Source organism: Mus caroli, unplaced genomic scaffold, assembly GCF_978045245.1.
Source record: "Mus caroli unplaced genomic scaffold, Mus_caroli_1 scaffold_12, whole genome shotgun sequence".
Taxonomy (NCBI): Eukaryota; Metazoa; Chordata; class Mammalia; order Rodentia; family Muridae; genus Mus; species Mus caroli.
In genome coordinates, this window is record NW_028227267.1 from 37081591 (window position 1) to 37103936 (window position 22346).

The 22346-nt window shown below is 43.0% G+C and overlaps 1 protein-coding gene and 1 pseudogene across 2 annotated transcripts in view; one reads left to right on the forward strand and one right to left on the reverse strand.

Moving 5' to 3' along the window:
* Nucleotides 1-22346, forward strand: part of LOC147001755 (uncharacterized) — a 347644-nt gene that overhangs the window by 45486 nt on the left and 279812 nt on the right. The window lies entirely within an intron of this gene.
* On the reverse strand, nucleotides 10657-11126 carry LOC147001756 (eosinophil cationic protein 2-like; annotated as a pseudogene).

Consider the following 22346-nt stretch of genomic DNA (forward strand, 5'->3'; position numbering starts at 1 on the left):
AACTCTAACAGGATGAAGTGCTTCAACACTCTATCCTGAGAACAACACTCTGTTATCCTCACAGAGCTTCCTCCAGGCATATTTTTACCACTTGGGATGATATTAAAATTTCTTAACAAAGCAAGTACAGGTTTCTCAATTCCTAGCTCTCAGCAAACTAATCATCATAAATTCTTCTTTCTGGGTCTGTGATTGAAGAATTTTGAGGATCCAAATCATAAGCCCTATTCCTGAAAGGACCAGCTCAAGCCCACATCCTCAATGTAGCTCCCCAACCTTTGCGCAGGAAATATTGTGCCTTCTCCAGGACCATTTCTTTCTTCCCACTTCCCAAGATTACAGAAGGCTGGCCTCATTCCTCCAAAGTCTGGTCTCTGTGTGTATTGTATTTTCCCTCCAAAATAGCGTGAGCTGCATGGACAACATGCTTGCCTGTGAAACCAATTGGTTCTGAAGGAATACACTACAGGCCTTTGGTGTCACCACAACAGTGGTGACATCACAGAAGAGTCAAGGGTTCTCCTGGATACAAGAGATTGTCCAGGGATGTGACTACTGATGATGTCACTGGGAACTACCATGGTGCACTGGCTTACCAGCTTGCCCCATTTAGACCCGTTTCTGAGGTGCCTGTAAAATTTGATATTCCCCCTGTACCTGAGATTCCCTATTGCCATGAACAAGGGAGTTTTAATTACAAAAAAAAAAAAATGGGATTCTCTCTTTTGACCCAGGGGTTCCTTTTGTCACCTTCTCCTTCCAAAGCTGGAGAGTTCTCTCTGCTTCACTACATGTCAAGTGCTTAGGATGGGGAGAGATTCATAGGGCCTGAACATGGATAGCTCATCTTCGTTACGACCTAGAGCTCTAGGATCCTTGCATGTGGTAGATTGTTCTCCAATGTAAATCTACTTCTGGTGTCCATTCATATAACATATAGTCCAATTCCCCAGGTTGCTCTGGTTTTCAGAGGACAAAATCATTCTCCTGCACATTTAATTTTCTGCATGTTGGGTTATGTTTTTTAGTGGGCACATACCTTGAGAGGAGACATTGTTTCAATATATTGAGATATGTGCTTTCAAAAAAGCTCTGTTTTAAGATCAGATTTTTTTCAATGAAATTTCCTTGTACTTGGCAATAGAGGAACTCAGATACAGGGGGAATATCAAATTATAAAGTTTATGTCCCTTCTTCAAAAGCTAAAATCCCACATTCTCTCTTCATCCAAAAGAACCAGACAAAGTAGGCATCTGTGAGCAAAGGTCAACAGGGGTCTTGGATTGCTGCTCTGTAGTCCCATTAGCTCTCCCTTCTCCAATATTTACCTTCTGATGTTCCCAGTTCCAAGTCTGAGGCTGTTGGGCATTGAATTATGATCCCATAGTCGACTACAAGATACGTAATACTCAATATGGTGGATAGGCAATGGAAAGGGCTCAGGTCTGTGGAAACCTCAATTTTAATGGGTCCATAATTTCAGGATGGTCTCTGTTTGGCATTGTCATCTCTGGCTTCTAGCTTTTCGACATGGGCCTGCTGAATGCATGGTAAAATGCCACCTAACCTCTCAGGTGTAAGAGTGGAAAAATCATGTAAGTGTTTTTCAAATTGATTGTGTTGTCTTTAGCTACCCTTTTCAGCCAAGTAGTATCACTACAACAAGGCTCAGAGGTGGCTAGGATGATGGTGGAAAAGTCAGAAGTCCACTATGTCTCTCAAAGAGTTGATGAATAGCCTTTATGGAAACAGGAGGACCTGGACAATGAAAAAGAAATACTTATAGTTTGGTTAACTGATTATCTTTGATATTGGGAAGCAATGGGGGAGGCATTCTAAACAAATACTATAGGGATGGATTCCTACATGCATTGGGTACAAAAGGCCAAAGTAAGAAGGAGGCCCATCCACCCTTCCAGGAAATCTCCTGAGAGTTAAGTACCGTTTCCATTAGTGAACTATTCTTCATTTGAATGTGAGCAGAACTCTGAGGTCTGCATATACAATGAAGTTTCTCAGCTATTCAGAAATCATCCACTGTTACTTGACAAGTTTTGGCTATGAGTTCTCTGCTATAATCTGACACAATTCCAAGCAAGTGGTAAAATTGTTGGTCCAGCACCTGGAAGAGCTTTTGAGCTACTCTTTGAGATCTTTGAGACTAGTGGATAAAACTTATACCTATCCAAATAAGGTATCACTAAAAAGAATCATGGACTCTTATCCTCCCCTAGCAGGCCACATATCACTGAAGTCAGTTTCTCACAATTGACCATAGTTTGGCCCCTCGTATGTGCCCACTTCTGGGATAAGTGTCTGTCTTTACATTTATTTTACTATAAATCTGACATATTGCTTAGATAAATCGGGCCAGGCTGTCATGTCTAGTTATAACATATCTTTTTCTGGGCAACTCAGAAAGTATACTGGACCTCTATCTGGTACCCTGGTGAAAGTTACTTTCCAGAACCCTGCCAATATTTCCTGGCAGAATGATCTTCCCTCTGGCTTCCACCACCATTCGTTTGGTTCTTCTACCCTTTGGATATTTTTATATTCCCTATGTCCCCTTGGTTGTATATGGATTCTCAGGCAGCAGTGAGTCACTTTATGTCACCAGAATGTCAGTAGGCCTCACTGGTCTTTGGGCCGATTTTTGGGTAGCCAAGTCAATTCCCTGGTGACTCGTGGCCTCAAGGGTGTTTTAAAGTTGATGTCCTAAGCATTGAAACCAAGAAACTCCTAGAGGAAGGCAAAGAGTTTCCAGGAGAGGCAAGAACTCCTCTTTGTTTTTAATGTTCTTTCTGGCAGCAGTGACGAGCCCTCCTTCTTGATAGATCAGAACATTCACATGTGCAGAATCTAAGGCATAGTGACATTCCTGGTATGAGATAACAGGTCTTCTTTTTCACCATATATTTGGTCTATAAGTCTGGGGTCCAAATCATTTCAGTTGCAATTTCTGCTGAAGCCCCTGTGTCTCTGAATCCATGTTTAAAGATGGTGCTCCCAACCATGCCTCATTGCCTCAGAATGCCAAGCATTGCCTCAGAACTGAAAGATTTCATGGGATGTGGGGATATTTATTAGGTTTAGGTAGACAGATCTTCCTTCCTTCCTTTCTTTCTTTCTTTCTTTCTTTCTTTCTTTCTTTCTTTCTTTCTTTCTTTCTTTCTTTCTTTCTTTCTTTCCTTCTTCCTTCTTCCTTCCTTCCTTCCTTCCTTTTTTTCGTTCTTTCTTTTGTTCATTTGTTCTTTCTTTCTTTCTTTCTTTCTTTCTTTCTTTCTTTCTTTCTTTCTTTCTTTCTTTCTTTTAATTTCTTATTAGAGATTTTCCTCATTTACATTTCAAATGCTATCCCAAAAGTTCCCTATACCCTCCTGTTCCCCAACCCACACACTTCCACCTCCTGGCTCTGGCATTCTCCTGTGCTGGGGCATATAATCTTCCCAAGACCAAGGGCTTCTTTTGCCAATTATGGCCAACTAGGCCATCTTTTGCTACATATGCAGCTAGAGACATGAGCTCTGGGGGTATTGGTTAGTTCATATTGGCTGCAGACCCGTTCAGCTCCACAAGTACTTTCTTTATCTCCTCCATTGGGGGCTAAGTCTTCCATCCAAGAGATGTCTGTGAGCATCCACTTCTGTATTTGCCAGGCACTGGCATAGCTTCACAAGAGACAGCTATATCAGGGTCCTGTCAGCAAAATCTTGCTGGCATAAGCAATAATGTCTGGGTTTGGTGGTTGTTTATGGGATAGATCCCCAGGTGGGACAGTCTCTGTGTGACCTTCCTTCTGTCTCAGATCCAAACTTTGTCTCTGTTAGTCCTTCTATGGGTACATGAGTTACAGAGACAGATCTCTTTCATCACATTTCTTTCCTCAGACAATTACTGAAGAGTTTCTGTGTGTCAGCATCTGGCAAGAATGTAGCAGGACTGATGACAGTGGGGTTTTCTATCTAGATTCCAAGGATAGTCCAAGAAAAGGACCTGCTACTTTTTCAAACATGCCTTGATCAGCCAGGGTTCTGGTTTTCCTTTGAGAAGAACCTTCACTGCATGGGGTGATGTAAGTATAAGATGCTGACCCAGAGTTAACGTCTCTGCTTCTCTTGCTAAAATAGTAGTAGCCAACCTAGCTCTTTTTTTATTAGATATTTTCATTATTTACATTTCAAATGCCATCCCAAAAGTTCCCTTCCCCTCCCCCCTCTCTGCTCCTCTACCCAACCACTCCCACTTCTTGGCCCTGGTGTTCCCCTGTACTGGGACATATAAAGTGTGCAATACCAAGGGGCCTCTCTTCCCAATGATGGCCGACTAGGCCATCTTCTGCTATATATGCAGCTAGAGACACGAGCTCTGGGGGTACTGGTTAGTTCATATTGTTGTTCCACCTATCGGGTTGCAGACCACTTCAGCTCCTTGGGTACTTTCTCTAGCTCTGCCATTCAGGGCCCTGTGATCCATCCAATAGCTGACTATGAGCATCCATGTCTGTATTTGACAGGCACTTGCAGAGCCTCACAAGAGACTATATGTATTTTGTTCCCTAAGTGGAACAACCTGAGGAGACAGAGTCCAGTAGCCTGGACAGGGCTGTTATATGGTGGTACAATGGGCTTAAAATACGTAGTTTCACACTACTTGCAGTAAAATTTGTTTTATGGACCTGTAGATGAAAAGGCTTGGAGGCATTTGGAATTGCTAGGGTTTTGAACTAAAGCCCCATCTTTAAGGTCCCAAACATGATTTGTGCAGACTCATTCCAGATTAGAGAGTCAATGCCCTCATTTTCACTGTTTTTTGTTTTGGTTTTGGTTGGGAGGATTCTAATGACTACTTCTGTTTCTGTAGAGGTTATGGGACTTTTTATATAGTTTACTTATCTTGATTTTAGTTTGGTATGTGGTATTGGGCTGGAGAGATGGGTCAGGAGTTGGGAGCTCTGGGTTTCTTCCAGAGGTCCTGAGTCCAATTTCCAGCAGCAGCATGGTGGCTCACAAAAATCTATCATGGGATCTGATGCCCTCTTCTGACACATGTGTGTATATGCAGCAGAGCACTCATACATTCCAAAATAAACCTTAAAATAAAATAATATCTTCCATTTCATCTATATTTTCCAGGTTGGTTGAGCATAGGTGTTTCTAGTCAGACAGGCTGAGTTTTTAAATTCCTCAGTTTCTGTTGTTATGTTTCCCTTTTCATTTCTGTTTTTCTTAATTTTGGTACTGTTTTTGTGCCCTTTAGTTAGTTTGGCTAACTGTTTTCTCAAAGAACCAGCTCTGGGATTCTTTGATTCTTTGTATCTTGCTCTTTGTTTCTATTTGGTTGACTTCAGCCCTGAGTTTGAGTATTTCCTGACATTTACTCCTCTTCAATGTGTTTGCTTCTTTTCATCCTAGAGAATTTAGGTGTGTTCTTAAGGTGCTGTTGACTCCTTATTAAGATGACTCCAAATTCTTTTTTTCCCCCTATTGTCAATTTACTCTGTTTTTTAATTGGATATTTTATTTATTTGATTTTCAAATCTTATACTCTTTGCAGGTTTCCCCTCTGCAAACTCCCATGCCATCCCCCTTTATCATGCTTCTATGAGGGTTTTCCCTTGCTCCATTGCTTCAGCATGGCCAGTCCCAATGAGAACAGGCAGTCAATGTTTTAAAGCATGTATTTTAGAAAGGCACAGAGAGGAAGAGAGCAAGGAAACAGGGAGGCTCGCTATGGCCATATGGATAGAAAGTAGAAGAGGATGGGGAAAGGAGGAGAAAGTGGGAAGCAAGAATAAGAGAGACATGAGAGTAAGAGTGTAAGAGGTTAAGAGCTTAAGAAAGGGAGAAGGGGGCAAATAACCCCTTTTAGAGTGCACAGGTCTACCTGGCTGTTGCCAAGTAATTGTGGAGAGGAACCTAGATGTAGCCAGGTAATTGGCAGTGTGGAGACCATACAGAATACCAGGAGCTTGGGGCCTTGTCTATGTGACTGATGGACACACACACCCCTGCAGGAGGACTGTGGGAGGCTGTGGCTGCAGTAGGAACCAGGGGCCCAGGAGATGTGGCTGAACACCTGCCGTTCCATGCAGGGAGAAGTCACCACCTACCAGGTCACCATGGTTCAAGGCCTGTGCTCTACTAGGGACCACCCTGTAGGTGCACAGCTCACTGTCCCACAAATCAAGGCATGTTTTAGAGTGTAAAATGACACCATGACTCAAATGTTTGTGTTGGAGTCTGGGAATCGTCATACACACCACTAAGACACTGGTGCCTCTCATCAAACAGGAATGGTCTATCAAACACCATACCCCATGGCTGATGATAGATCAGGGACTCCAGTCAGATGTGGGAGCAGACTGTCACCTTGTGTCAAGATCCAGTAGGGCTTTTTAAGCCTGAGATTACAAATATCTGTGCCAAGATTTTCACCCATCAGGATTTAGGGATGGGGGTTTCCTTAGGAACATGTCTTTGTTGTACACTCATCCTGTTCCCATTTGTTGGAGTATTCAACTGTGGCAAAGAACTTGCCTTGTCTAACCTTCATGTGTTAACTTGTCAACCAGGATGGGATTTGTCTAACCTTCATGTGTTAACTTGTCAACCACGATGGGATTTGTCTAACCTTCATGTGTTAACTTGTCAACCAGGATGGAATTTGTCTAACCTTCATGTCTTAACTTGCCAACCAGGATGACAGTTACCCATATACATGTCTCTTTGTACCAAGTAGGATATCAGTTCCTAGGAAGGTCCTGGCAACTTAAACTTTACTTGACCCTGACTCAGAATGGAAGCTTTAATCTAAATAGATGCAGGTGTCTCTCTTATGATTGGGTCCATCCCAGGGGCAACTTATAAAAGCAAGTACCATAAGGATTTATACACAGGTGCAGGAAGTGCTGTTGTTGAGTGGTTGGTTCGGGATCAAGCTTATTGTGGGTACCTAGACAAAGCAGTTCTATTGAATTTTATCTTAATTTCAAGGGCACAGAACAGAAAAGAATATGTAATCAACTTGGCATTAGCAAGTTTCCTAATGACAGCAGAAGCAACACGTGAGAAAGTTTCATTATAATATTAGTAACAGCACAAAATGACAGGCTATCCAGGAAACAGTTACCTAGGCCTTAACATTTTTACGTAGGGTTTAACATTCCATCTTGGCCTTGCTATTTTACCTAGGTCTTAACAATTTGAATCCTGCTACTAAGGAATATGGAGATAAGGGTGAGGGTGAAGTGAAGCGGTGGATCAACCAGCAAAGGCCCTTGCTATGAATGTATGGCAACCTGAGTTTGATTCCTAGAACCCACATAACGGTTATTGGCCAACATCTGACCTATAAAATATAAGCAAACATAAGCAAAAAAGATTTTAATCCTGTTGGACGCTGTCGAAGATTTTGACAAAGATCAGTCATGTACTGGCAGGGCCATCAGAAGGGCATGCATGTCTCATGTGTCCCAAGGAAATATTCCAGCGCAGAGAAAAGCAAAGAAGACAGTATTGCAGATAGATCCCCATGAGAGTACTGATCCTTCCAAAGACAGATGATATAAAACCTATATGTACATCACTGCGCCATGAAAAAGGGGCAACAGAAACTGGCCATGGATCAATGTGGAGAACACCTTTCCTCTCTAAGTCCTGCAGTTAAGAAAAATCATGGAATACATGATTCATTCCATCCAGGGAGGGATGTCACTCTGTAAATGGGAACTTGACTGTTCTTGGGTAGAGAGTTACCTACAGTAAAGCAAGAATATCAGGGCTATGGTCTTCACAATGTTGCTGCCCTCATTCTTTACACATCTTGGAGCAATGCAGAGGACGTGCTCCTATCCCAGTGAGGACTGGGAGGTAGAATGTACTCTTTTGTCTCCTTGGGGCAGCTTCAAATATGTGTTAGTGTTTGTACACACCTTCTTGTACTAGATAGAATCTTTAGCAATTGGGGTTGAAACGATTACAGAGGAGTCAAATATGTTTTTCTAAAGGACACTGTCCAAGGTTTGGTCTCTTCTGGTCATTTAAGACTCACAGATTAACCTTTATTTACACATGTGACTATCTATATTCACAGCTCTACGGATAAAATATTACCCAAACTCTGCTTGGAAGCCCCAAAGCTCATGTGGTATTGAAAGTATTAACCAAGCTCTTAAGTAGATCCTAGGAAAACGTTACCAAGAAATTGAAAGACCCACAAAGTTAGGACTCCCCCATGTTCTGACTCAGGAGAGGCGACACCCCAAATCACTCACCAGAAATGGCCTTGATGCAAACCGCAAGAGGATTTTTGTTTTATTCCAGGCAAGCTCTAGGCCCCACAGTCGCACACCACGCAGGGGGAGAGGACTGTGGACCCCGAGTAGCTGGAAAAGGAGGTATTTAAAGGAAAAAAAACACAGCCCAAGGGGGTAGGGAGGTCATTATTGGAAAATGCCAAAAACACTGGTGAAAAAGTCCCAAGGGGGTACTAAAAATTACAAGGGGAAACTCCCTGCTTCTGAAGATTGTTCTCAAGATTTTAATCTAACTTTTGTGGACAGCCAGGTCCTGGAACAGGGTCACTGAACCAGCTAACCTACATTCTTGGTGCTAGGGGTCTGAATTTTTACTGGTCTTTCAAAACCTCTGATAAATCGGTGAATCTGTTCTTGTTGCCCCTAGGGGTGTTAGAATAGCTCCCCAAACTGACACCAAATATAGTCCTTGGTTGTTGTATAGCTTTTCCTCACATGAGTCCTGGGTTAGACTCTGAGGTCAATCAGATGATTCAGTACAATACACTACGAACTTGGGGCAAATCCAATAACCCTACAAGAGTATGGAAACAAAGTTGTACACACTCAGTCTGAATGGATCTGGCTTCTCCTGGTAAAATCCACAGAATAGCTGGATCCTCTGTGGAAGGGACCTTACCAGGTGGTTCTGAGAACTCCAATGACTGTCACATTGTTTGATGTTAATAACTGGGGTTATAGTTTCAAGCTAAAATCAGCGACCTCAAAGCAGAGATTCCACCTGAGGACATAGAGGAATAATCCCCCACCTATGATCCAAGGAAGGCTCTCCAACTTCTCTTAATGGAAAAATGAATTGACTCAGCAAATGAAAGCACTGCTGATGTCCCAAGTTTGAGCTTCAGAGTCCATGTATTGGAAGAAGGGAACCAGATTCTGTAAGTTCTCCTTTGATACCCACATACATGACCACCACATACATGTCTTCCACATACATGCTATGGTATGTGTGCCCCCACCAACACAATAAATGTAAAGCATTAAAATAAAGCATCAAACAATAAACAAACCTCCACCCCCATGAAATGCCATCACCCCCTATCTAGACTAAGATCATCACCTGTAACATAATCTTATCAGGGAGAAAATAGTGTGGGAGAGCATAAGGCATGCTAGCTGTACAGAGAAAAGTGCCAACAACTATCTCAGAGACAAGAACGGTCACATGGATAAACATGAGAAGGAATGGCTCTGTTACCATTTCCTATGGAATTTGTTAGCTTAATGAAGAGAGGAAGACAAAGCTATAGAATGCTGAGCCTCTCTCTTCTCAGATGGATGGGCCACCCAAGAAAGGACAGTTTGAAGATTCACTTCCTGGTTTTTGTCTGTGTAAAGGTTAGATACAAAGCAGTAGTGTTTATCATGGACATTTCACTCACTTGTGTAATCATAATTTCTCCTTCATTCCTCTGCCTCTCTGATCTGTCTTGCACTTACTTCCTCACCCTGTGTGGCTGGTTCTCTTGTTTCTCACAGTCCCATCTTCTACTTTCCTATTCCATGTATTCTACTCCCCTATTTTATACTTTCCTTTAGATTTCATCTTTGCTTTTCATCTAAATCCATGTATGGTTACATATAACTACACACACACACACACACACACACACACACCCCACTTTTAAAAATCCATTGAGGTGGAGAGATATCTCAGCACTTAAGAACACTGATTGCTCTTGCAGAGGACCTGTGTTTCATTCCTAGTTCCCATGTAGCTAACAAACATCTGTAACCCCAGGGCAGGCCCTCTCATTATTCATCTCTTTCCTGTGCAGATTCCAGTTCCCTTATCTTGGAATCTGTCCTTCTGGTTTGAGTTGAATGTTCTCGTAATTGATCTTTAAGGACAGCTGTACAAGGAGAGGGCAAGGGATAGCCTCATCCAGAGATCCCAATTCCCTGGTCTCCTCTGCCAGCCACCTCTTTCCCACAGTGAAACTTTAGGTAAGATGTTGTGTGGGAACTTTTGGGAAAGATGTCCATTTTTTCTCAGATTCATTTGTTTCTAGGGACTGGGAAGATTCCTAAATTGGTATAAGGCCCTGCCTCAACACACACATGCACACGCACACACACACACACTCACACACTTCTCTGTGTGTGTCTCTTCCCCTTCCTCTCTCCACAACACTGTCAGACACAAAGATACCAGAGATCTAGATTTGTATGCAAAGGTGGTTATTAGTAATAAAAGATCTGTTCAGCTAAATTAAAGGTAGTCAGGGACAGGTTTCACGAGGACATGTGCTATATGGAGTGCAGACAGGAACTGTCTCTTCATTACTATGATCTTGCAAGTAGCAGATGAGTGAAGGTGCAAAGTGCTGGCACTGGAGTTAAAATGTCCCATCCAAGTGAACTGGTACCACTGGATACATGGGACTGTCCTGTGGAGTTCTGGGGTTGCAGGCAACTGTGTAGTACTCCACTGATCTTCTTGGTTGGTATCTGCATTGGGTATAAGTTGTTCTCCTCCAACTTGTGATGTTACAGACAGTTATATGCACCCGAGATGAACTATTATGACAGTTTCTACTTATATTGTCACTGCACAAGTCACTTGGATTTCCACACACACCAACAGCATTAGCAAAACTTGTATGAAGAAAAGTATTTAAGCCCTACATGTTCTTCTAAACCTGTTAATACGCTGCATTTCAACATTACATTGGAGGTTGGCATTATTATTGATATGCTGGATGGCAAACCACTGGGAAGGGGTTTGTCCCAGGCATGAGGCAAGCATTAGGACAAGTCCTAGCATCATCAGGAGACAAAGTCAGGACTGAAGCAGCTTCGGACCCATGTTTCCTGTGAGGAGAGAAGAGAAGTGACTGCTCCCACCTTGCCTTAGTTTTCCCTATGTCCTCCTGAAGGCCCTTGCTGTCACTATGGGTTCACAGTGCCACTTTTCCTGGACACTGCCCCATCACCTGCCCACCCTGTCCCAGGCATAGACAGTCAGGGTGTTACCCCGTCTGCTTTGTGGATCCCGTGGACCTGAGGTCTGGTTGTCTTGGAAATCAGGGATAATGAGTGAGCTCCACTTGGGCCCATAGATATACAGCAGGCTCTGGGGGTGGAGCTTGTGCAGAACCCACAGTTTGGTACATTGTCTGCTTGTGCAACCAGCCTTCTGTTTCTTCACTTGGCCAAGCCATGGTGCTTCTGGCTCCATTATAAGGAATAAATTCCAAGCCCTCTTGTGCAGGGCAGTTTGAAGTCTGAATTGGAACACTCCACAGAAATCTCTGTATTGCCTGTTGATTGGCTGTAGGGGTCGTGTCTGTTTTCAGTAAGGAACAGACAAGTTTTCTATTAGCCTGACTACACACTTTAGAAAGCCTTAGGAAGCCGGAATCATAAGAGATATTTATCTTTCTGTCTTGCATCTTTAAAATTATATGATGGTGAGGTCTGCAGAGATGGCTCAGTTGTTAAGAGTACTTGATGCTCTCCAGAGGACCCAAGGTTGGTTTCAGTACCCATGCTGGATGGCTTACAATTGCCTGTAACTCCATCCAGGACATCTCATGTCTTCTAATAGCATCTGTTGGCATGTTCATACACATGTGCACAGACACACAGAGACACATTAGTAAATATAGGTCTTAGAGATCAGTGAGATGATAGTGGTTAAGAGAACTTCCACTCTTCCAGATTCCTCCTCTTCCAGAAGACCCCAGTTTGTCACGCAGAGGCCACAACTTGAGATAACTCTAGGTCCGGGGAAATGGACACCTGTTTGGTTTTTGTTAGTACCTGTACACACATGGCACATGTGAGTTCAGACACATGTAAATGTTAAAAAGGCAAACTTTAAATATTGCATATAGGAACACTGTCATAGTTATAAGAAAACACTGTACTCACAGCACAGTTCATAGTACTTTTCTGATTGTTTTCTGTATAAGATTCCTTTCTACATTTCCATCTACCCTCATTTGTTCCAGAGCTAGTACCAATGGTCTAGTTTTACAACATGGACCCTCAGAAAACATCTCTTTATCTAAGATGCCAGAGTTACTATAAGCCAATGTTAAAAATGGTGCAATAACTCTAAAAGAATTTTGATTTCTGTTTTTCTTCATACTGGAGTTTGAACCAGGCTTTTTGCAATCTAGAGACATGAACTGCTGCTGATCTACATCCCTAGTGTCACCTAGATAGAGAGTTTGGGCTTCCATAGTTTAAAACCTCTCTAAGTTTTTTGTTATCCAAACCTCCCTTGCACTCCCACCCACTGACACATGCCCAGACCTGCTCTCAGTTCTGTTGTGAAGTACAGCCGGAGTTATAGCCCAAGAGTAAGTCTTGGGATTTTCTTTCCAATCTTGATGAATATCATAATAATATCTCAAGAAATACTTTTGCACTTGACCTATAAGCTACAAGACTATTTTGCTTTCCCAATTGATAGATGTTTTTTGTGCAGATTCCATTGATGAGAGATTGTTTCCAAAACTTGGAATTTCTTCAACCCTGGGATCCTCTTGCAATGACTGCTCTTGACCTACTGACTGACAGATGCCCAGTGTCAGTGTAGTATTTGACACAGCTCTGTCAAGTGCTCCGGCTGTCTATGGAAATGACAGTGGACAACATTTATAAAATTGTCACAGGAACCTGTTTTTAGGGACTAATCTTTTGGGGGTCTAAGTAGTGTTGAGTAGGGTATCACTCTGTAGCCTGGGTTTGGTTTCAACTTGCTTAGAAACCCAGATTGGATTCAAAATGTTCTGTCCTTCTGCCTCAGGCTGGAAGTTGTAGGCTCCCAGACTTGCAATTCCAGACCCAGCTTATGAACCAAGTTGTAAACAGCCTGTGCTGCTGTGAGTGGATGCTCAGCTTTAGGAAGTAAGACTCAGCAGCAAGAAGCTAGGATGCCATGGGCTTGCCCTTGAAGGATGTTGTGGGACACAGTGCCCTTTCCTGTCCTCCTTTCTTCTGCCATGACCTTGAGCAGCTTTACTCTAGCACATGCCTCCCATCATGGGCTTTTCTCTACCACAGACCCCCAAACAAGAAAGCCAACTGACAGGATGTTATCCCTGACACTAAAATTAAATGAATGTCTGTTTCCCTTCATAGTTGTTCCCATACACACATGCACACACATGCACACATATGCACGTGCACCCACATTTATTCATTGACTCAAAGCACTAGAGAGATTCCTAGATGGAAGGAATCTATGAGATCTTTTATTACAGATCCTTCATTTCACAAAAGAAGACCAGAATCCGGTGTGATGTCCCAGGCTGACACAATATGGGACTGGTGACTCTCCGATCTTAGGGACACACAGCACTCTGACAACTTCAGGGTTGAGGTGGAGATCTCCTGCAGAGTGTGCAGTCTCAGAAAGAGAAGAAGAGGGTGATGCTGGGCGCCTGCAGGAGGCTAAGAAAGGTTGGGCTATGAGCTAGCACAGAATGAGGTCTATAAGACCTCACTGTGGTCAGCAGAGGGCAGGAGAGGGCCTGTAGTCCTGTGCTGGTGTGGGGCCTGGGAAAAGAGGACCTGGCCTGGAGATGGCCTCATTTCTTCCTGAAACACAGAAAACACAGATGTGGATGTTCTTCCCACTAGAACCTTCTCAACTAGAGTCTCTTTTCTAGACTAAGAATGTTGTAACTTTCAATGGACTGGCCAGCCTCCTCACTCTGTTAATAGGATAACCTGTAATGATGTGTGTGGGGTGCTGCTTCACTCTGAAATGAGAGATCATCCCAGTGGGGTTGTGCTTCAATGATCGGCAGCCTTCCCCTTTGATGACATTGTCCTGGGATACAGCTGTTTAGAACACTCTAGAGATGAAAGCAGTTAGGATAAGTCCTGGGGACAGTCATTTAGAGGCTGCACGTTGGTCTCTAGGAAACCCTTGCTCTTGCCTCCTTCCCTAACTTACAAGGCTTTTATTCTCAGTTTTATCAATAAAATACTCTCTTCAGTTTCATGGTGCTTTGGGGGACTCAAGGGGTCAGGAGCTCTGGTCCTGTTCAGTGTATGGCCCTTACCCAGCACAAGGCTGTAGGTGCCACCAACTGTCCAACTTCTGTCTGATTTGCCTCAGCCAGGCCACTCTCTTTGAACCAGTACTATTCTTGGCATTGCCTCCCAAGTGCTGGATTACTGAATAAACTTCCCACCTTCTCAGGGGCTGAGGACTGTTTTTGGTTTGTTTTATTTGTTTGTTTTCTGAGCAACAGTTCTCACTATTTAGCCCTGGGTGGCTTGGAATTTGCTATGTAGATCAGGCTGGCCTCAGAATCAGACAGAGCCCCTTGATTCTGATTCTCAAGTGTTGGGGTAAAAGCTTGTGCCACTATGTCTGATGCCACTGAAGAAAGTTTCTCGTTCAGATTCTGTTGGGCACAGCATCTGGGAAATTTAAATCCACACTGTGTAGACTTTCTGATTTCTCACAAGGCAGAAATAAAGATTACTTTTATGTTGAAAACTGTAAATATTTATGTATTTATGTGTGTATGTATTTATTTAATGTATGTAAGTACACTGTCACCATTTTCAGACAGACCAGAAGTGAGCATCAGATTCCATTATAGATGAGTCACCATGTGTTTTCTGGGAATCAAACTCAGGAACCCTGTAAGAGCAGTCAGTGCTCTTAGCCAGTGAGCCATCTCTCTCGAAAACAGTAAATCTTTATATTTGTAGTTAATTTAAAAACATAAAAGGCACAGTGTCGTTCAGCCAGAACACAGGTAGGGGCATCAGGTCTCTGCTCCTACTTAGTGACCTTATCCTTTGCTTTGTAGTTCATGTCCACATCGTCCCCCTTTACTGTGACTGTGAACTTGCAGGAAGAACAGTATAGACCTAGGCACACAAACAAGTCAGCTAGTGGAAATTAGGTAAGCCTATCACAACATTGCTATGGACAACACATTTGAAGAAGCTGTCTTTCCTAGCAAACATGACCTGATTGCCAGGCTTTTGTGTTAAATAAAAAGCAGCTACTTCACTCAGGGTGTAGGAGGGACAAACAGGGTTAGCATACTAGCACTGGTTGCCTGTTCAGGCCTGTTCCACTCATCTTCTATTTTCTTTCTCCTGCCAGATCATCTCCTTGGAGTTGTGGTTCTTTAAAGTTTCTTGTTTTCTCAGCATGTCCTTCAGGCCACCTTGAGTCTTTTGCCGTTTTCCTCCCAAAGTATTGGAATCATGGCAGGAGCAATTGACCCAAATGGAATTTGCATTGGTGTATGTGAGCTCTCTTGCTGATTTGCAGTGGTAAGGAGTGTTAAGCGATGGTGAGATGGCTCAGCTTGGAAAGTACTGAGAAGAGGGGTGGGTAATGAATGAGATCTCAGTGGAATAAGGGCAGCTTATGCCTGAAACCTTATATACTTGCATGAGCTGTCCTTAAATACCTTTCTGTAATCATGAATGTTCATGTGATAATAACAAAACCATACAACATGGGTTCTAGTTTAAAGTTTATTATAAAATCATCCTCTCTTGTGCCTTGAAACTTCCTCCTCCTTCAAAAAAACAAAAAAAAAGAAAGAAAAGAAAAATATTGTCATTCTGTTGTCCCCAGAACATGTTATATAAAAGGCACTAAGCAATAAGGTGTTGTTATGGGTTAACAAGCCGTTTATCAGAACTCAGATGGTGAAAGCAGAATCCGTTACTTCACCACCCCTCTATCTCTTCTGTCTTGGTCTATCTTCAGGCAGAATTCCTACACGCATTGGTAAGAAATTGGTTTTGTGGCAGTCTTTCTGGAATCAGCCCACTGATACCAGTGAGACCAGAAGAGAGGTGATGTCACCTGTGGACTGAAGCTAGGATAAATCCTGGAAGGACTCCCAGGGTGGGGTTGGCTTTTATTCTCATTTTATACTCTAGGACCACAAGGTTGGGCAGATAAGCAAGCAAGAGATTACAGAAGCATCCCTGGCAGTCAGCAGGTTAAATGTAGCAGACCCTTGCCATTTCTCCAGGCCATTCTGTTTCAGGTAGCAGGTGAAGTCATGGTTGACCAACAGGCAGTAAAAACAGTATCAGTAAATCAAGTATATAACTAAATAAACCAATAAGTCTATATCTAGTAATTGGTCTTTTCTAGCATATTCTACTCCAGTGGCAGCAGGGCCAAACTCTACTGTCTCAAGAATGAGAAGAGCGGGTAAGGTCTCCATCTTTGTCCCTCAACACTCTCAAGACAATGTTTCTGAGTATCAAGGGTCTCCCAGTGATAGAACAGTGGATCCCAAGAGCAAGAGGCTGTCGCTGATTACATCATGTGTGCACCAATAACCCTGGTGGTCCATCAACTCTTCTGTGGTAGCTGTGTGTCAGCTCTTCTCTTTCCACTGCTTATGTGTATGAAGCCAACTTTATATAATTCAACAGAATAATGATGTAGAACAGTACAGATAAAAATCAGATTTGGAATCAAGATGTCAGCCTCTAAAGAGATTTTGAAAATATAATCCAGCATCAATTTCTCTTATTTATCTTTTTGTTTGGAAAAGGATGTGTTTACTAGCCAGATCTGGTGACACATGTTCCTCTAGACATGGCAGAGTTGTGTTCAGAGTGTTAGGCACCGCAGACAGCTCTGGGCGCTGTGGAAGACCTCGTTCTGGAGTCTGTGGTCCACACAGAGTCCAGGGGTGTCAGGTTCTCAGGCTTGGACACTGCAGATGCCACTGGATGACACTGTAGAGCTGAGACCAAAGAAGGGGTGACTGGGAGAGGGGAAGCTCAGGCAGACCCTGGTCTGGGGCCTGAAGGGAAATTTCCAGGAGGAGGGAGTGCTGACTCAGTTCCCATGGGGAGGAGAGTGTCTGCCTAGCTCTGCTGGCTTCCTTAGTGGGCAGGTTGATGGTGGTGGTGGCTGGGAACCAGAGAGATCTCCTGGTGGGAGGTTCTGAGCAAGCACCTCCTTACAGGAATGTCTGCCCCATTGCTTCAGCTCAGCAAGTCTGATGGAAAGAGGCAGTTAATGGTTTTAAGGCATTTATTGTAGGAAGGCAGAGATAGGGAGAGAGCAGGGAAGCAGAGGTCCTGGCAACTTGAACTTTACTTGACCCTTACTCAAAATGGAAGTCTTAATATAAATTGATGCAGGTGTCTCTCTTTTGTTGGGTTCCATCCCAGGCATAATGTATAAAAGTAAATATCATAAGGGGTTATACACAGATGCAAGAAGTGCTGCTGTGTGGTTGGTTCAGTTTTAAGCTTATGTGGGCACCTATACAAAGCATTTCTATTGACTTTTATCATGATTTCCAAGGGCACAGAACATAAAAGAATATTTAATCAATTTGGCATGAGAAAATTTTCTAGTTACAACAGAAACAACACATGAGAAAGTTTCCTTATAATATTAGTAACAGCACAAAATAACAGGTTAGCCAGGAAACAGTTACCTAGGCCTGATATTTTCACTTAGGCCTTAACATTCCATCTTGGCCTTGCTATTTTACCTAGGTCTTAACAATGTGAATCCTGCTACTAAGGAATATGGACATAAGGTGAGGGTGGAGTGAGGTGGTGGACCAACCAGCAAAAGCCCTTGCTATTCATGTTTGGCAAACCGAATTTGATTCCTAGGACCTATGTAAAGATGGAAAAGGAGAATAGATTCCACAAAGCTAACCTATGTCTTCCACATCCCCCCATAACACTAAACAGAAATTTGAGAGGGATTGGAGAGAGGACTCAGTGGTTAATGGTAGGGGTAAGTTGTTAATCTGCTCTGAGCTCCCAGTGGGAGCATTCATAGCTCTGTAGTCGCTCAAGAGACCTGGACTCATGAATGAAAGACACACACATGCCGGCTGATTTTTGATATGCCTTACTAGCTCAGTGGTTGGGCACTTCCAAACCTCCCTGTGGCAAGCACACACTCCCTCTTGTATTCCAGAGTTAACACTTTCTGTATCCCAACATCTCATCCTTTCTGTTGGGAATTGGTTTTAATGCTTTGTCTTAATTAGGTTCCCAAAATCACACAGGAAATTGTGTGTCCAAACACTGAGGGCCCCTGACCCCAGTTGTTTTCAGAAGGTAGTGGAGGAAGTCTTTGAAGTTAAGTCTTGAGGCTCCATAGCCTAGCCTAATGCCTGGCTCATTGTCTGCTTACTGAGTGTGGATGTAATATGACTAGCTCTTTTCCTACTAGTATGACTTCCATGTCTGCTGTCATAACTTTGACAGATGCTGGACTGTGTCCCAGTGTCTGCCTGGAGCTGTAAGTCTAAATAACCCATTCTCATACAAGTTGGTTTTGCCCTATTTTATCACAGCAGTGATAAAAGGCACTGCTAATGATCTGAATTTGAGCTGCACAATCCATATGGCAGAAGGCGGGAACCAACTGCTGTAAGTTGTCCATTGACCTCCACATACATGACCTCACACAGTGTGCTGTGGTATGTGTGCACCCACCAACACAATACACGTAAACCATGATAATAAAGCAAAACAGCAAACAAAAACATGGATAATAAACAAAGGATCTCACAACGTCCCTTAAACCCCAAGAGCTACCGGCCAGATTCAGACCATTGCCTGTAACATCTGCTTCTCAGAGAGATTACAGTGTGGGAGAGCCTAAGCCACCCTAGCTACATAGAAGGAAGAGAGCAAAGGGAGAAAATGCCAACACCTGTCTCAGAGATTAGCATGGCCATGTAGATAAACATGAGATGGAATGTCTCTGTCTCCATTTCCTATGGACTCTGCTAGGATCACTCCAGAAAGTTCAGGTTAAAGATCAAACAGACACACAACCTCCTTTTCTAGATGTTCGACCTGACTTTCCTGTGAGTCCAGCAGGTACAGTCACAGCCCTGTCTCCAGGACACACAGACTTTATCTCCTACCCCACCTCAGAATACTAACTCTATCTGTTTTCTTCAGTTCCAGAGACGAGGTGCCCAATGTTATGACAAGCTGTGGGTCCCCAAAGCTGAGTAGCTAAGGCTGGTTTCTGCTTCTGTTGCCAAAACTGTCTGGCCCTATTGTTGGAAGACGTTTTATAGCTTGAGTTCAGAGGTCAATGTTTGCTTGTCTTTTTCACACTGAAGTTGTTTTCTTTAAGGAGGTCAAGACATTCCTTCACTGGACTAAATTTCCTTTTTCATTTGTCATTAACATTCATCCTGGTCACATGCAGACACTTGTTATGTGGTAAGTGTACAGTGCCCGGTGTGGGTGCTTCTCCTTCTAACTTTTTTCTATCCAAATTCTCCTGTCTTTTCACTAAATTTTATTTTAATTGTATGGGTGTTTTGTTTTGTTTTGTTTTGTTTTTCCGTGAAATTCTCCACAACACAAATTGCTCTAAAATTTCCCCTGCTTCACTCGCTCTCCTTCTGCTTTATAAGAGCTGTTCCAACTGCCAGCATCCTCCCTCCTCCTGATTTTTCATAACAAGGGGTCATTTCACAAAGAAATCCTGGGAGGTGAGCTGCAAAGAATGAGTTTGGACAAGTGAGTGGCCCCTCAGCTTTGGGTCGGGGACACTGGTGCCCCCTCTGGAGGGAAATGTTGCCAGAGACAGGTAAAATTTCCCCAAAGTGACTGAAAGAGACCTGGGAACAACTATAGTTGAAAGATAGTTTGGTCTGCTGTAACAACAACAACATACACACAAAGAGAGAGTGAGAGTGCCACATGTCTTTCTTCTGGCACACTGGGCAACATCTGATCCATTTAGGAAGACTTAGAACTGATAAAGTAGGAAAGGGAATCTGGTGAGTGAGCCTCTTTCCTAGGAACTGAAGAAAACTGATAGTGTCAGTTGTCTGAGATAGTTTAGGAGATAAGGTCTGTGTGTCCTGGAGACAGGGCTGTGACTGTACCTGCAGGACTTGCCAGTCAGGGCAACCATCTGGAAAAGGGGACTGTGTGTCTGTTTGACCTCAACCCAGGGCTTGGATGTTTGAATCATCTCTTCTCAGAGTTGATGTAGATTGGGAAAGGATCTTTACCTATCCTAAATCAGATAGGGGACTAATATCCAATATATATAAAGAACTCAAGAAGGTGGACTCCAGAAAATCAAATAACCCCATTAAAAAATGGGGCTCAGAACTGAACAAAAAATTCTCACCTGAGGAATACCGAATGGCAGAGAAGCACCTGAAAAAATGTTCAACATCCTTAATCATCAGGGAAATGTAAATCAAAGCAACCCTGAGATTCCACCTCACACCAGTCAGAATGGCTAAGATCAAAAATTCAGGTGACAGCAGATGCTGGCGAGGATGTGGAGAAAGAGGAACACTCCTCCATTGTTGGTGGGATTGCAAGCTTGTACAACCACTCTGGAAATCAGTCTAGCAGTTCCTTAGAAAATTGGGTATAGTACTACCAGAGGATCCTGCAATACCTCTCCTGGGCATATATCCAGAAGATGTCCCAACCGGTAAGAAGGACACATGCTCCACTATGTTCATAGCAGCCTTATTTATAATAGCCAGAAGCTGGAAGGAACCAAGATGCCCCTCAACAGAGGAATGGATACAGAAAATGTGGTACATTTATACAATGGAGTACTACTCAGCTATTAAAAGGAATGAATTTATGAAATCCCTAGGCAAATGAATGGACCTGGAGGGCATCATCCTGAGTGAGGTAACACAATCACAAAGGAACTCACACAATATGTACTCACTGATAAGTGGATATTAGTCCAAAAACTTAGGATATCCAAGATATAAGATACAATTTGTTAAACGCATGAAACTCAAGAAGAACGAAGACCAAAGTGTGGACACTGTGCCCCTTCTTAGAATTGGGAACAAAACACCCATGCAAGGAGTTACAGAGATAAAGTTTGGAGCTGTGATGAAAGGATGGACCATCTAAAGACTGCCATATCCAGGGATCCATCCCATAATCAGCTTCCAAACGCTGACACCATTGCATACACTAGCAAGATTTTGCTGAAAGGACACAGATATAGCTGTCTCTTGCAAGACAATGCCGGGGCCTAGCAAACACAGAAGTGGATGCTCACAGTCAGCTAGTGGATGGATCACAGGGCCCCCAATGGAGGAGCTAGAGAAAATACCCAAGGAGCTAAAGGGAACTGCAACCCTATAGGTGGAACAACATTATGAACAACCAGTAACCCAGAGCTCTTGATTCTAGCTGCATATGTATCAAAAGATGGCCTAGTATGTCCTCACTGGAAAGAGGCCAATAGGACTTGCAAACTTTATATGCCCCAGTATAGGGGAATGCCAGGGCCAAGGTGTGGGAGTGGGTGGGTAGGGGAGTAGGGGGGGGAGTGTATTGGGGACTTTTTGGATAGCATTGGAAATGTAAATGAGGAAAATACCTAATAAAAAAGATTAATTAAAAAATTTTTCTTATGTAGTCAAGGATGCTCCTGAACTGATTCTGACCTCTTCTCCCAAGTGCTGGGATTTCAAGCAATGGTGTGAGATGTCAGTAACTTCAGTTTCAAGGGATATGAGGCCTTCTTCTGTGTCTCCTGACACCATGAACCCACATCATGCATGGAAATACATGGTGCCAAAAAAACCTGTCCAAGTTTGGGCTCTGCATCTTACTGTATATGAACTAGTGGGACTATTTCCTTATAATAACTACGTTTAGGACTCTTCTGTTAGGCTGGTCAGAATCCCCAAAGCAGATTATTCATTAGTCCCCTGGATGCACTTGCCTTGGAGCTGAATGAAGGCCTGGGTTCCACAATTTATCTGTGAATATTTGCATTATCCCTTCCTACAAGTACAAAGTCCTCTTAAAAGGTAAACCTAAAACCTCCCAACCTCAGGATCTTATTTGACTTCATCCTGAATAAAAACAAAACAAAACAAAACAAAACAAAAAAAACATAATCTCCACCAACTGTTTAGACTGCATTGATTTCATAACATTCGGTCTGCCTGTGATTCTCTGGGTATTAAAGGCAAGTGCCATCATACTAGGCTAGATCATTGTGTCTTGCAAGATTGAACTAGATTATCTGGGCCATTGTAAAGTGATCTTCTGGTACACATAATAGGAA